General features: G+C 42.6%; 1 long non-coding RNA gene across 2 annotated transcripts; it reads left to right on the forward strand.

Moving 5' to 3' along the window:
- The first annotated feature begins 541 nt into the window (after positions 1-541).
- LOC119150572 lies at positions 542-5,637 on the forward strand. Of its 2 annotated transcripts, none has more exons than XR_005105128.1 (3): positions 542-751; positions 843-997; positions 2,914-5,637. It is a non-coding gene; the product is annotated as an uncharacterized LOC119150572 (long non-coding RNA). The 2 variants fall into 2 exon arrangements; XR_005105127.1 differs by having other exon boundaries at positions 542-720.
- Positions 5,638-16,368: the final 10,731 nt, after the last annotated feature.

Genomic DNA, 16,368 nt, shown 5'->3' on the forward strand with positions numbered 1-16,368 from the left:
CCTTCAAAGGCTTTCTTCTGTAAATTCCGAATAATGTCAAAATTTTAAAAGATGCCTTTCTGCAATGAGAAGTGAAAAGTTATGTTTGGCAAATGCCAAGAAGAAATACAAAGTAATATTTTCAAAATATATGCCTCCATTTTGAGGGTCAATATTTTTGGCCAAACTAAACCCAGATCTATAAATATATTTGGTCTTTCTAAAGGTGGGGGTTTTTCTTACAGGAAAAAAAGGTATTATTTGTAAAATTAAATGTAAGCTTCCATGTTCTCTCACCACAGCTGGAATCAGGACCGTGACTACTTGGCTACACTGGAGTAGGCGAGGAGCTTCTCCCTCACTCATATTCTTTTTTCATCTCTAAAAAAAGTGGTTTCCTCCTGTGGTGAAACAAGAAATCAGTTTTCTGGCTGATTACTTTCTCTTGCCAGGCAGTGCCCTGTCTCCCAGGGGGCAGTGAACTCCATTGCAAAACTTTCCCATTAAATGTCTGACCAAGGCACAGGAGCAGGAACTCTGTCAGCAAGTCCACGTGCACTTCCCAGTCCTCTGGCATCTCACCAGGCTGCTGACAGAGAAAGAGGTGGCAAAGGAATTGCCTAAAACAGTGACAAAGTCTCTTGTGGATGAATTCCAGAGGAAAGCAGGACAAAATTACCTTCCAGGTTTGAGGGTCTTACTGTCCAAGGAAGAGGAAAAAAACCCCACTAACAACTTTTGGTGAGCTAAGTATGAGGGCACGTACCTGTAGGTAAATGCGTGTTTGATTCCTTGAGCCAGATCTCAGTTACACTACTGTGAGTAATACCAGCCTGATTATGACTATTTCACCACTCCTGCAGGCTTAGAGGATGGCAAGCTGAAATCGTGGCCCTTATCTGTTCTGCCTGTTTGCTCTTGTGAAAAGCAAGGGACAGGTTTTCGAGCAGGACAGGTTTTCAAGGGCTCATTGTCAACAGCTGTAACCACTTTCAGCACAGTTCACACCCAAAGGCAGGTCAGTGAGCATTATTTTCCCTTCCCTTGGAAATGTACTGAGAAACGCCAGAGACGAGACTTTATGTAATGCAGTAATGTGGTACAGCACTCTGCGGGCAATTTACTGGACCTTGTGATTTAGACTAGCAGGAAGAAGCAAGGTTGCTTTATTAAAAGCGCACTCCTGCCTCTACAGTATCATAGAAACAAAAACTTTCACACGATTTCAGCATCAGGCACGCTGGTTTTTGATAGCAACGTGATGCACTGATACACATGGGAATCCCAGTTTCACAGCCAATGCACGTGCCATAAATTGACACAAAAAATACACTTTCCCTATATTTATAGGGCCAGGATGTTGCCATGCATACGATTGCATTTTTAGATTTTATGACAGTTTCCTTCTGTGGGCAGAGACCTTATTGCTCCCAAAATAAATACTATGAAACCAAAATAAATGCCATGGGAATATAGGCTTCAATATAAACTGCCTAAATTCTGGCTCCTTAACTGGTGCCTTGCTTGTGTAATAACCACTGAGTCAGAGTATGACCCTGAATGCTTGGTCGTTACCTCCCTGGGTGTCATGGGGAAAGCAAAGTCTCACCTCCCCAGATGCTAATTCTTGAAAGTATGTAGTGAGGTATAACATATGAAAGGGCAGGACTACGCTTTACATAATTTTTTAATTCAACGACTCATCCATTCAAATAAGATTTACAAAGACATTATGCAATTTTGTTGTACACAGTCATCAGGGGTGTGTAATGAATATCTAACTCACAGACCGAGAGATTTAATTGGATGTAGATCATCTTATGACCATAGTCAGAAAGTGAACAGGGCCTGTGCACCGAATGAGCTTGTAACAAAATGTGTTGAAGTCTCTGACTCAGTTGTTGTCTTATATAAAAGAGAAAAGCTAGAGAATTGTGAAACCTTGTGAATTATGCAAGGAGGGAGTTTAATTACTTTTATTGTATTTATAGGGGGGTTTGCACTGCTAGTAGCTTTTAATTACTCATTACCTTTTGAGCGGTTGAAAATCAGAAACGAACTGCAGGTAGATTTGCCCTCGATACTGCTTTTAGAGTAATGGGAAGTTAAACCTATCTGTACAGGTTATTTTACAGTAATATTTTTATTCATGTATAATACAATGAAAGAGAAAAACAAACAAACAAAAATCTTATTCACTCATTTCTTCCTGAAAACTTGTCAAAGAGATTAAATAAATATTTGTCAGCAACCATGTAACAGCATTTTTACTTCCGCTAGAAAGGTTCTCCCACTCTGAAAAACTCCAGACATATTTATTTATGTTATCAAAGAACATTTCAGAAAGATATAATACACACTCATGTGTTTTCCAGCCTGCAGTTTACTTGGAATGCTGACATAGTTTCTTGTAAAAAAAAGGTGAGGGAAAGGTAAAAATATAATATTGCTAAATGTATAAAAATCTAATAATAGAAAATAACACATGGATTAATTGGAAGAAAAAACTATTTTTTGCACATTTAAAATTTCTAAATGTGTCATCAAAAGGGAAAAACAGAAACTTAAGTATGCCTCGTTATCTTCCAAAGCTGTTCAGCACTAATGGAGGGGAAGACACAGTGTTTTGAATTTTTTTACACAGACATCTGCAATCATTCATTTTATAGAAAATGCCACAAGAAAAACAAGTGAAAATGCATTTGATAATGACTCATGCTTCCATTTGTAAACATGGCATAAGCACTCAGCACAAGGGTATGGAAGTCAGATCTGGGGAGCTATGGAAAGCAACATAATGTACTTTGGCCCAGAAAACTGCTGATTATTTCAAGTAATGCTGACCCCAGCCTCCCATGTCCTTTTACATAGTCACCTTCCCCGTCCGGACTTAACCAAATTCTCAGTTACATTGTGTTGTTATTTGTGTGACAGGACACGAGCTCCTTTGGGAGCTGGATGTACCCCGGTGCCACACGGGACAGCACGGTGGCCCAGGCCAGCATCACAACAGGGGTACCGGCACCTGCGCTCAGACCTGCGCCCTGCAAGCGTGGAGTTTGCTAGTGCAAGCAAACATGCTTGATGAGACCAGGCTTTCCGCCCCAGCCACCTACCCCCAGCAGTTTACAAACCAAGCCCCAAATTACACGAAGCTTGCCCATCCCACCACCGCACATTTATGCAGTCTCGCCACTCTCAAGCAAAGTTTTCAGCCAAGCAGTGAAGAAGTTGATGCTTAACGCTGAAGGGGGAAAAGAAAAATTATAAAGGGGTAAGAGTCAGTGGCAAAGAGCTGCGAATCCCGGCAGCCTGCAGTGCCTGCAGTGCCTCTTGCTTGCCTGCCCCAGCTCTGGGTTACCCTGCTGCGTGTGTGACTCAGCCAGGGAGAGTGAGCACTGGGAGGGGTCAGAAATAAATGTGTTTGGAGGAGGAAAAGTGTTTTCTGTAGGGGAACAGACCAGTACGTAGGACTGCATGGTGGAAATCCAACATAAGCCTTGCGCAAGTCTAATTGCTATGATCTCCCATGACTGTCTTCTCATTCCTTAAGTAATTGAGGCTTCAGTTCAGCAAAGCATTTAAGCTCAGGCTTCATTTTGTGCTGTCAGTAAGTGCTTTGCTGAACAGGGGCTTAAAGTATCAAGCTTATTGCATGAGATTTATCCCACCTAATTTTAGATGTTTGCAGTGCAGATATCTACACCAGAGGTAGCGACCCCAGGCTTTGCTCATTATTAATGAGGAGAAATAAGCATTTCTGAGCTGCTATTCATAAGGCCTACTCTACCTTGGAATGAGAAATACCATTCAGTAGAAATGTTTGCAAGAGGAGCTTAAAATACCTAGATCAGATGTAAACACCTACAATCCGGGTACCTACAATCATATACCTGAACCGCAACAACTTCCGATGACAGATAAGTAGAAATAAACATACCAATTGGATGGAATCAGGCAAATGCAAACTGAATTTTTACAGAGCAATGAAGCCAAAAATTATTTTTTTCAGTGAGAAAGTTAAAGTTTTAATTGCTTTAAAGACAAACAGTGGAAGAAAAGAACAGACCGTCATTATTCCCTTGTTTAAGCATTATTTCTTTCATACTTTCATTGTCTGAACTAGCTCCTCTGCGCTCCATTGCTTACTGAGGGTTCCTGCGCACCAGCCTCACTTTTAGAAAGCTGCAGCTAGGTAAGGTTTATCTCCTCTTGCATCAGACAGATATTTTTAGAGCAGGAATCCCAAAAATTCAAGCTATTTCTGCAGAATTATTCAACTGAGAACTTGTGTTTCTCTGAACGTTGAAAACTGCTGCTCTCCCTGCATAGGCAACTGGGATGTAAACTTCTGGGAATTACTGCAAATATGGGAATGCCTGGAATCCCTGTGGGAAATAATTGCAAAACCTTTAATCCTTGTTATCTCTGAGAGCACATATTTTTGTTTGCTTGATCAGCAGTGGGAGAGGATGACCGATTAATATGTTGGGCAGTAAAGCATCACGCTGTTTCTCTGTTCCCCTGCCCCAGACTGCCTCTGGGAAGATGCTGGTTCCTGAGCAAACAGCATGGAACAGAAGAGCAGCAGCAATACTTGGTGTGCAGTGGTGGTGGTGTCAGGCATTGTGTGGCAACTGCAAAACCAGCAGCCGAGACTGCAGTTGCTGAAAGTATAACAGAGCAGCAAATACACTTTTGTTAAGCTTAAGCAGTTGGTGCTTAATGTGGTCCAATGCCTACAGCAGGAGTCAAGAACACCCATTCAAGAACTAAACTGAGGCAGTAAGTTAGGAGTAAAATCACTTGACGTTTACTTCTATGAATGGTGGAGACAGACAGCTCCAGAAACCAATTCATCCTATCCCAAGGAAAAGATTTAAAATTTGTGGGTTGCATCCTTCTCTGTATACAGCAGCCTCTTTCTAACTTCAAGAAAGTCACCAGATCCTTAAATGAGGTGGATAGTCCAGTCCTTGAATGTTACTAACATAAAACATGTACTCCTTAGCACTGGAAAAATCTTTTTTCTCTGCACTTTCATACCTACCAAAATGAGGAACAGGCTGAGATTGCTGCTTCTTTGTGCTGTCACAGGGCAGCTGATAACAGAGCTCTGGACTCTGTGAAACCTGCAAAGGGAAAATTAATTTACAGGACCACAACACATCTTTCTCTTTTGATGTTTAAAGCTTTCTGATTCTAACACACATTAGAGCTTCTACCACAAGCAGCAGCCTGGGAGATATATGGGGACTGAATCTGATAAAGGGTTTATTTTACTTGGGGACAGATTCTGTCTGGGTGTTTTGTGGGACTCAAAGAAGAGGAAATGATTCACCGACAAAAGGGGGAACAGATGCCTTGACTCACAGTTTCCTGATTTGACCACTAGACAATTCCTCTAGCAATTCCTTAGCGCATCAGAAGGATGGATTAGCTTCTTAATTCCTTAAACATCATTAAATGGTTGTCCTGGATTATACATCCAGGCTTATACATACTACCTTATACATACTGCCTCCTGAGGGAAAATCTCCAGGTTTTATTCTGCAGGTTTGTAGAAACAGTGGCAAAATAAGTGTATTTGCCCAACAATCTTGTTGATGCTAATGGAACCAAAGTGCCAAGTCTGCTGCACTGCTTTTCTCTTATGTACAGGGCGGGGGTGGGGGTGGGGTGGTGGAACTCATTTAGTTCATAAAATTCCAGACATAACAGAACATGGGGTTTATGCCTAATTCTATAAGATTCTGGATGGTGGCTAAGAAACACAAAAGGATTAGGTCTGCATGAAAGCAAATTTAAGACATCACTGTTCAATTAAATCACTCTGGAGTTTCACTTTCCTTCTAGTAAAAAGAATTTTTTTGTACCCATGGCTACTATAAATTGTTTCTAGATTATAGAAAGATAATTAAAAGAGCGCTTTATGAGGCATGGATGTCAAAAAAATATAATTACATTGAAGATGTCAGATGTACTTGAGAGTCTTAAACTAAACTCTGCAGCTACCAGATTGTCTCATATATGCGGTTTCTTTTATAAAATACTTCTCCTAAAGAGGTAACACGTTATTGTCAAAAAGTTTGTTTACGTTGACAAATCATTAGACTCACTCCACAGGATCCTTTTGCAGGAGCTTTCAGATTTCTAGCCCAGGCAGTGTTCCCCCGTGCTGACCTGCCGGCTGATTTTAGTTTTAGGACTGTGCCATCTGCTGTTGGAATTGCAGATTTCCCTGGGTCTGCACAGCCTGCAACCGCCAGCTTCCACGGTCTGGCCACGCATGACTCAGTTTTGTTCCCATGTGAGGGACAGATGTTGCAGGGTAACTGTCTGCCATCCCTGTCAGAAGCTTCAACCTTCCCAGGATCGTTTTATTCTACTGTTTTGAAGGGCTTTGCTTTGGCACAGACATGTAAGGGCCTCCATTTGCGCCTGTTGCTCAGAAGTAACTTTATCAAAGGTGGTATCACACACAGAGGATGCAGGGCCATATGCTGCAATATTAAATTTTAACAGAAAATCTGACTTAGGGCTGTTGTTTGGGCTCTTCTGGGCAAGAGGACTGGGGCTGCAGGAGATGCTTTGCTTTCAAGGTCTGATCTTGCAAAGAGTTATTTCCTGACTCTTGCAATGGCCTTAAGAGCCTGTGATGCGCTGATCCCTCATTGTGCATTCGCACAGCTCCAAGCATTGAATGCATCACATGCCTGGTCCCTATGGCACAAGGCTCCAACAGGTCCATGTCCTTCTTATACTGGGGGCCCCAGAGCTGAGCACAGTACTCCAGGTTGGGGTCTCACGAGAGCAGGGTAGAGGGGGAGAATCACCTCCCTTGACCCTTTAAAAGAAGGCCATGCTTCTTTTGATGCAGTCCAGAATTTGGTTGGCTTTCTGGGCTGTGAGTGCACATTGCCAGCTCATGTTGAGCTTCTCACCAGCCAAGAAGTCCTTCTCCTCAGGGCTACTCTCAATATTGTGCAGAGCGGGTACTGTTGTACAGTAAGAAGTACCTGTCCAGTATCTCAGGTCAGCATTTCACCCTCCTGCATAGACCCCACATTTGTGCATTTGGAGCAAGCTGTGATAGCTTTAACACAGCAATGAACCATGTGGCTGAGACACAAACCTAATGTCCTCCACTGGGAACCAGCATTTTTATCAGGGCTTGGACACAGCCAGCACACAGCAGAATTGGACCATCAGGGCATGCTGAATTCCCAGCAAAAAGTGCTAGCAAAGTTCAGAAAGCCATCAGTTTTCTGAAAAATTAGTTCTTGAAATAAACACTCTGCTCAGGTGTGTATTACCTTAGTTGGGGCTTAGACTGGTGCCATGTCTACCACAGCCAAGTGCCCTCCCCTAAGTGCTAACTCGGCAGTGGTGCTTTGGTCAGCAGTGTGATAAATGAGTCTAAAATTAGCTGCTGAGAATTGAAACACAGTACTATTTTCTGTTCCTGGAGCTTGTTGAAGACTCACCATTTGTAGATTGGCATCTCAGAGGGCTGCTTTGCATGGGAATAAGAGGATCCAGAACAAGGAATGAACTCTGACCACTGCCTGGTATTGTACTTTAGTTCCTGTTGTTTACATGCTAGTGGCATCATAGAGCTATTAAAAAAGTAGACTGAACAATAGAGATGTTTATTACTGAAACTCCATTACACTCTTAACCACAACTATCTCTTATCTGACAACATGAAAGCAATACCACTTTGGGAAAACTGAAAACAACTGTGCATTTGAGGAGTCAGATTCCTCACAAGAGTAACCCATATCATCTGCAGGAGCATTTCTGAGCTCAAAGGTCCACCAGGGAGGACTGGTCAGGGAAATAATCCCAAAGATATTTTCAGTTTTAAATTTTCAACAAGGGGCATCTTCCTGGCAGTCACTGAAGAACAGGCACGCTGTGCTCCATATCCATCGATGGCAGGTCAGGAAATCACGTGATCGGTGTACAGACAAGCTCTCCAGGGGGACAAAGTCGTATTTCAAGAGACACAACTGACCTGGAACTTTTTAATCCCACTCCTGGTTCCTGTTATAATTGCATCCGACTGCCTCACATCACTAGGATGTTTCTCTACTGACACTATTAAGAAAGGAAATGCCTGAAGTTTTAGGCACAGACTTATGTTAGCAGTTCGTTAATAGCATTTTTTTATTGAGAGTTGTAGGACCTGGCATCTTTAGCATCTAGACTGTTTAAGGTGGGGGGCGAGGGGGGGCAGGTTATATGCCCAGGCATCAAACCAAAAAAGGCCAGCACACCACACGAGGTTGTTTAAACAAGCTAGTTAGAAATACAGAGACATATGCCTTAGATCCCATTCTGCTTCAGGATTTAGGCAGTTTTTAAGGTTTGTTTTTCTCTACAGCATGAAGAACTCCCAGATCAATAGGCATTATTAATACTCACAGTTGGCGTGACACCAGTGGTCCCTCAAGTACCTGGCCACAAAGCTTTAGGTGCCCGTCCTAACATCAACAGCTCCTTCACTGATACGTCACCCCGCTGGCTACACCAGCCCACGGCTCGGGAACCTGCCCTGGTGCTATTCACAGGCAGAGCAAATTCAGAAGTTAAAACCAAGCTTCACAGGGAGAGCCAGGGTTGGTGTTCCCTGGAAAACTTGTTACCTCTTGTAGCCCACAGGCCAGTGGAGTTTGGAGAACACTGATTTGAGGAGACAAGCAGATGAAAGATGTGAAAGCAAAGCCATTAACTCCTGAGCCAAAATGGCTTGGCCAGGGTTACCCAGCAGAGCTGGGAGGTGAACATGGCCCCTGAGGGGCATGTAAACCGGGTCATGTTTTCTAGTTGAGAAGTAAAATGGAAAATATCAAGAACATCAAACAAACCCAACCCTTTGCAGACTGAAAATGTGGCTAATATTGCTGTCCCTCCTGCGCTTCATTTAATCATCTTAGAACTTGCTTGTAGCATCAAATGATTCATTTTCAAATAGAAACATGATTAAGTGTCAGCAGAGACCCTTGACATAATGATGGCCAGCATTTCCTTCCAGGGTCTGAGCTTTTCCCACAGGAGATGTCATCCACTCCAATCCCTTTTTCTGTGGGAGCTGCCTTCCCTTCGTGCCGCCTGTAACCTGAGGCTAATTAGAAAGGAGTTGTTAAAAGGTTATGTGGTGATGTTGAAGACCTTTCCCAGTTTCCCTGACTTCAGGAGGTTTCAGAGCAGGCCTGGGATCAAACAGCAGGACTACAAATGAAACAGGAGCGCTGAAAGCAGGAGGCAGAATTAGCTGTGACTTTTCAACCACAGTGAGAATGAGCTGTGATGAGAAGCAAGCTCCTCTTGGAGAGAAGCCTCAGGTCCGGCTGTGGCTGCTGATTTCTCTCCAGCAGATGGACCTGGGCGCAGGGCTGCCTGCCCCTCTCCTGCCTGCCCTGAGGCCACCCACACTGCCCAGCAGAAGCACGGCTCAGGCAAAAGTCTTGTCCTGCCTTGCCGTGGTTGCCTACCATTTCCAGCCTGGATTTCCTCCTCCTGAGACACTTTGCTGCACACATTCCCGAGCTAGGCTTAAAAATAGGACTGCCTCTGATCCATGCTGGGTAAACAGTTTTCATTTTCCTGGTTTGCATGTGTTGAATTGCATGTTTTGCATGGTATCTAAAGACCACAGCAAGCTGCAGGCAGCACAGTTATTGACAGCTGAAAAAAGAGCCATCTTCTCTCTGGAGATGCTTTATACAGTGAACTTAAGCTCAATACACTAAACTTAGGAAAATGTTACGTGAAAGGAACCTGGGGTGTATGGAAGAGCTAAAGAACTTGAGCTTGGCTTAAACATGCACTCCCAAAGAGACTCAGAAAATTACAAGATACTCCCTTTTAAAAATCATCTGCCAAACACAGCCTTCCCTTCTGAAACACTGCGTTTGGGAAGAAATGTGGAGGAACAAGCAACCTTATGCATGGGAGTCTCCAACACTGCTGCTGCAACAAAATTTTATATGGCGTGGCTGGCAAGGTGGCATGAGAACAGGGTGGTGGGTTGGCTTTGAATGCTTAATTATATAAATTAAGAGAGACAACCCCCAAAATTAAATGTTGCCGGTCTAATTTACATAGTTGCTATGGCTATTATAAAATGGAAAATGACTGCCCTCATTGCTTGCATTGTCAGATGCCTTATGGTGAAATCACAGCTCCCTGGGTTATGGAAGGAGACAAAAATTGCGGGGTTCATCCCAAAAGGCTGCATTTTTGGGGCAGGGTCAGCAGAGGAGCAGCAACCCCAATGAATCTTGCAGGTTGCTCTGACTCTGGCTGGATCCTCAGGGCACAACTCAGGGACACAAGTCTGGGATCTAGACAAAAGAGCAATTTGAAAAACCTCAGGGCTCAGTCACTTATAAAAGACTTCTTTTATTACAAAGTTTTTTACAAACTTTTACTTTTATTAAAAATTTTTATAGACAAAGATTTCTTCTGCAGAGCCAGATCCAGAAGCTTCTTTGTGGTGACTCCAGGTCTTCAACCTGGCTGCTCACAGGACAGAGCCTTCAATAAAACAAACCTTTGTGCTAACACTCGCATCCCAGGCACCTACCAGCCATGGAGGAGACTCAGGCCTTTGGTATGACATCTCCTTTGAAGGAACCAGGGTCACGCATTTTCTCTTATGCAAGGGCCAGCAAGCTCCCTGGGACTACAGGGTTCACACACACGACACTTAAGAACTGGTCACTCATTTCTGTGGGTCCAGGAGACCACAGCAATCCACAACGTCTGAATTTTTGGGGGTTTTCTCAACAGCAGTGCCCAAGAAGGATGATCTCCTTCAGGTATATGGAGACCTGGGATTGAAGGTAGAGAAGATAAACCAATAAATCATCTATGATCAGGTTACATCTGGGGGGCAGCAGCCCCATAAGTCTCAGGTCTGACTCCCCATGCGGAGATGATTTGCCCCAGCTCTCCTCACCATCCCTCTGGAGCACAAGCTCTGGTGCTGGGCCAGCTCTGGCTACTTCGCTGTGGTCTTTTACAGCCAGGCTCACAATTTCTCTGCCTCAAATGTGAAAACACTGAATACAAGCCAGGTCTGAGCAACCAGATGCATGTATACTGTGGGCAGAGCAAACAGGCATATACCTACAGAGCACCATGTAAATACAGCCTCCATAAGCTACTTTTACTCTCAGGAGGTATGCCAGGAATATAAGGAATCAAATGCATTTATAATAATCCTTCATAACAGAAAGTGGTAGTGCAAACAGTGCAGAAGCAAATTTTAATCCACTGACCACACCGGCCGGACAGATAGGATGTGACAGACCACCTGAAAGCAACACTAATGCATCAGGGTTTTGTCTGCTAATGTGATACTGACCAAGGCTAACAGCCTACACAACGACCATAAACCTCTCCTACAGTATCCTCAAAAAGATCTATTTGTAAGTGCTCCAGATTCCCTGTTAATTACAAAAGGATTAAACTTTTTCTTCTTCCCAACATTGTGATGAGCTTAGCCTGAGCTGACAAAACAGGCCAAGGGGTGTAGAAACATCATTTCTCCTTTGCAGAGGAAGGATACCACATAAAGGTCACTGCTAGCAACCAACAAGTCCTGCTAGTTTGTAGATGTCATTTACTCTAGTAATCCAATAAATATTTCCAAATGGAAATTAGTAAACTGGCTAGGAAGCAGGAAAAACACGAGCAGGCAGCTCCACTGGTGCCCCTAATGCATTGGTGCTGGAAAGAGCTAAAATGATCCCACAGTGTATATGCTAGGAACAAGTGAATAGGTTAAAGAGGCTGAATATTACCTCTCCATATGACAACACAGAGGAGGTCAAGGGGATGTGCAAAATAGGACCACCACCACCCCCTGAATAGTGTGAGACCTGCTGGAAGTGCCTTTTGGTGACAACTCTGAAGAGATTTAATATCTGTGTTTATCAGAAGTGAGTTTAAGATGTAACTTGTGACACTGAAGTACTTTCTCAGGAAGAGTACAGCAGCAACAAGAGGGATATCTCTGTCAGAGATAGCCACCGAAATCAGTGGTGGGAAACTAGATATTAAGTTAGCAACAACATGTAGCTTTTTTCACGTGGAGGATGACTAAACATGAGAAGAAACCATGACGGATGTGGTGGATGCAGTACATTTTTCAAACTGTCATGTCTCCAAATCAGAGTGGAAAATCCTCTTCAGATACAGAGGTCATGTAAGCATATCTAGGGAAAATTCTGTGGCCTTTGATACCTCGATCGCATGAGAATGATATTGTCTGAACACTGTAGCATAAGTCACACTTTTATCTGTGTATACATATTCATACATTTTTGACATTAAAGCCTCCCTGAAGGTAATGATAGCTTCCCTCCAGTGTGTCAGCTGCATCTCTCTGAATGTTGTTTTTTATAGCAATAAACAGTGTGTCATCAGTAATTTACTCTTTGTTTGCTGTGTCGTATGCCAGTTTGGAACACAGCAAGGACAGACATTTATCTTGATTTTAGGAAATTTCCTTGTAGTCATCATTATATGGAAAATATGCACATGTGCTGCTGATCGCTGATGAAGAGACCTAGGAAGTTTTTAAAGCAAGAGCTTGAACAGCCTGTCAAAAGACATAGAAAATTACCATCTGTTTTCCCAGACATTTGGATCAGAGGCACAGGCTGAACAGCACTGAGAACAAATATGCATGTAAGGAACATAGTAACAGTCCTGTCCTCTGCTGCTAGACAAATCAATTTTTTATGGTATAAAATATTTACAATAGTATGTTGTAGGTTGCACTCAGCTTTTTTGTAGAGGGTAAGGGAATAAATTCTCCCTCCAGATTCCCAGATCTCCACTGCTGATGGGATGCACAGAAAACCTGCCACTGCTGCTGTATATTCCTGCAGCTCTGCACAGGCTTTCATCCAGGGGAAGAGCAGAGCGGGTGCTAAGGGTACAAGAGCAACTTGGGGCACTTAACAGCTTCTTTCTGAATTAACAGGGATGCAAACCTCTTCACCTTCAGGAAAGCCAACTATGCATATTTTTATGTCTGCTTCTGCTTTGCTTTCAAGGCCTTTGATTTTATCTTTAAACCAGCAGTGTTTATAGTTCTCAAGATGATTGTGTTCTGCTAAACAAGTTCCTTTGTCCCATACTGCTGCTGACAAATATGCTCATGAAAAAATTTTACCATTCAGTAACTTCAGTCTTGCCTCCAACTTTTTTGCTGTACCCTTTGAACTGACATTGTTGCATTAATGCCTGCTATGATTTTGTCTACCATGCATGCCATTGCTATAGCCTATTAAAAGCAGTTGCAGCCGTGCTTACTGCTGGCTTCGTCCTTCCTTTTGAAGCAGTTTTCTTTGACTGGTCTTAATTAACGCATAAGCTGGGAAAGTGCCTTCTTTCCTCCTTCCAAGATGTTTTTGTTTCTTTGGTTTAATTTCATGTCTTTGGCGGAATAGATGTTTCCAATATGTTCTTTATGAAAATGAAAGGGAAATTGAAGCTTACACAACTTCTTTGTTGTGAAAAAAACCCAGGCCATGGTTCATCTTTGACTGCATGACCATTGTGTGCTTATTTGACTCCATTTCTTCTCCCTATTCAGAAAAGCCAAGTAACATGATTAAAGTCCTCTTCCAACTCAAAGACTTTGACAGCAAACAAAGACGGATCACTTACCAACTGAATGAATCATGTACAGGAAACCAAGGCTAGTGTTAAACATATTTACTAGGGCAATCAGTTAAGAATGGTATGTTGAAGATCTGCAATTAACACCAGTTCCACATACTGAAACAAGAGATTCAAAAGCTATTAGATAATTAGTGAAAATTTATAAAGCTGCATTCCTCAAGGCAGCCACAGATGCCAAAAGGAAATGCTGGACTGCTAGGCCAGATACCAACTTGTCAAGGAATTAATCATCATATTTAATGGCAAATACCTGGCCATGTGGGCAGCCATGCAAAGAGCTGAATAGCATGAACAGATGGAGTACTCCTCTCTTAGTACTGCTTATTGTCATGCTTTTGCCAGACGTGCAGCTAGCACATTGCTGTTTCCTCATCGATAGGCAAAATGAGCTTAGTAGCTCACCAGCTTCACATGTCCATGGAAAGTCCCTAGTGCACCAGGGCTTCAGACAGGAGAAAAAATGGGAAAAGTTTGTGAATTACATCAACATGTTATGAATACATCTCCTGCATATTAGCAGGTGAACTTCAGGATTTGGTGCAAACATCCTTTTGAGCCTGTAAATAAGCGACGGGTTGTGAGACCATCTCAGCCTGTAAAATAGCTTCATTACAGCAGAGCAAGAGGGTCGCAGCCAGAAGCAGGGCCCCATGGCAGGAGTCGCTGCCCAGGGCACATGTTCTCGCTCAGTGTTTCATTACCCACGACCGCCTGAAATGGAGACTTCTGCATTGAACTCAGCTGTGTCTGAACATCCTCCTACCTGCCTCTGCACAGGGCTTGCCAGAAACAGCTCCCGACTCAGAGCACAGAAACCAGCTACCAAAAGGAGAGCTGCTCCGTGTCACTCAAAGCAGTGCAAACCCCCATGGTTTTCCATGTAGTTAGCCCAAATTCCCGTAGTCTCAGAGAGGGAGGACAAAGCCTTGTAATTTTGAGAAGTGTCTGCTCTGAACAACCATTGCTTGTAGGTTGAATGAGACACAGCTCATTCTCTCCCCTTACTCAAGGCTTTCTGAGCAGCTGTTAGAAACAAAACTCGCCTGCCTTGTTTCAGCTATAGTTTTCTGAACTCCCAGTTGAGGGAAGCTGATTAAAGAGTATTAAATACTACCAAGATGTCTTTTCGCCGCCTCTCAAAAGGCGTTCTTTGCTGAGGCAGTTTAAAAGCTTTCTCTTTACACCTCTGACTTGAAATCACTGATTTTTCTACCACATCTGCTGCTGCTGATTAAACACAAGCAGTGTCAGAGTAGGGTACTTCTCTTAGCTTCCGTGGGTGAATCCTTAAGTCTATTGCTAATACAGCAGGTCAAGACGTTACAATTTCTGTGAAGTGTTATTAAAAAATTTAGTTCCCTACTTTTCCAGAAAATTTCATTTTCTAACAATCCAATAGAAAATTTAAATAAAAGTTAATGCTTTCATTTCAGCTAGAAAACTCTGGTTTCCTTTTGCCATAGTAACTGCCCAAAACAGGATTTTTGCTTTTCTTTTTTTTCAATTGCAACCTTGTTTTGTCAAAATCAAACTGTTTGCATGAAACATTTAAACACTAATAAGACTGAATTTGTCCCCAGAAAAGCTCCCAAAGGCTACCTTCATCATTTCAGCATCTCCAATGACTAACTCTGCAGGCAGAAGCAGACAGGTTCGAATAAGGCCCATCAGGCACTAGCGACTGCACTATTTTGTCAGTGTACATGAACTGCATTTTGATCCACACCAAATAGATGGTTCCAGCTCCTGATTACTAGACTCCCATTCTGACTCTGAATAGAGAACAACTCCCCATCAGACATTTGTAATTACTTTACGTCACCGAAATAGAAAAATACCTTCTTGCACTTGACAAAAAAAATCAGGCTTTCCATATAACGTGACATCACGATAATTTATGCTAATTTCATAGACCAATACTGCAAGTGATATGCTGTTAAATAAGCCTGTATTAATACTAGAAAAAGGTCTAATGTGGTGATGCTTATCTTAGAAAATTAATACCATTACAGGCCAGCCACAGTAACTGCCTTTATTTCGTAGAGGGAAAAAAAGAAATTGAAAGGAATGTTGCATAGCAGTAATCTCATAGTCAATTAAGCAATGCTGACTCCTGAAATGTCTTTCAGCTTATGTTTCCCTGGGAAAAAGAAAAGCAAACTAATTTAGAGGACCTGAAAGCAGTGATATTTATGATCTGAGATATAGGTTGTATCCGTTTTAACAGCTCAGACCTGGAGAGATTCATTTTATGAACACAGGTATCAAGGCGGGGAAAAAATAAAAGACAAGTATCAAACTAAAATGTCATAAAACCAATCACATAGCTGCCATTTTTTAACTTCAGGGGAAGTCCCCCCCGTCTCTGACATTTGCACATGACTATTCAGTTACCACCTTAGGGCTCCAGGTAGGTACAAGATAGGCATATACTCAAAAGAAATCAGTATCAGAGCTAGGAACAGAAACACCAGTTTCTGAGGTTTCAGACCACAAGATTACTCAGTGCTGAACTTTGAAGATAAGGAGGCTGAGACAGATGAACAGAAAACAGATAATTTGTGGGATCCGTGTTTAAATGGAAACTTCCCATCCAAATAACAACATTCAAAGTACCACCATATCCCTATGGCCCTCTCCTGAGTATTCAGCATTTCTCCCTCCCTCCTAAAACCTTCTTCT

This window comes from Falco rusticolus, chromosome 6 (genome assembly GCF_015220075.1).
Source record: "Falco rusticolus isolate bFalRus1 chromosome 6, bFalRus1.pri, whole genome shotgun sequence".
Lineage (NCBI taxonomy): Eukaryota > Metazoa > Chordata > Aves > Falconiformes > Falconidae > Falco > Falco rusticolus.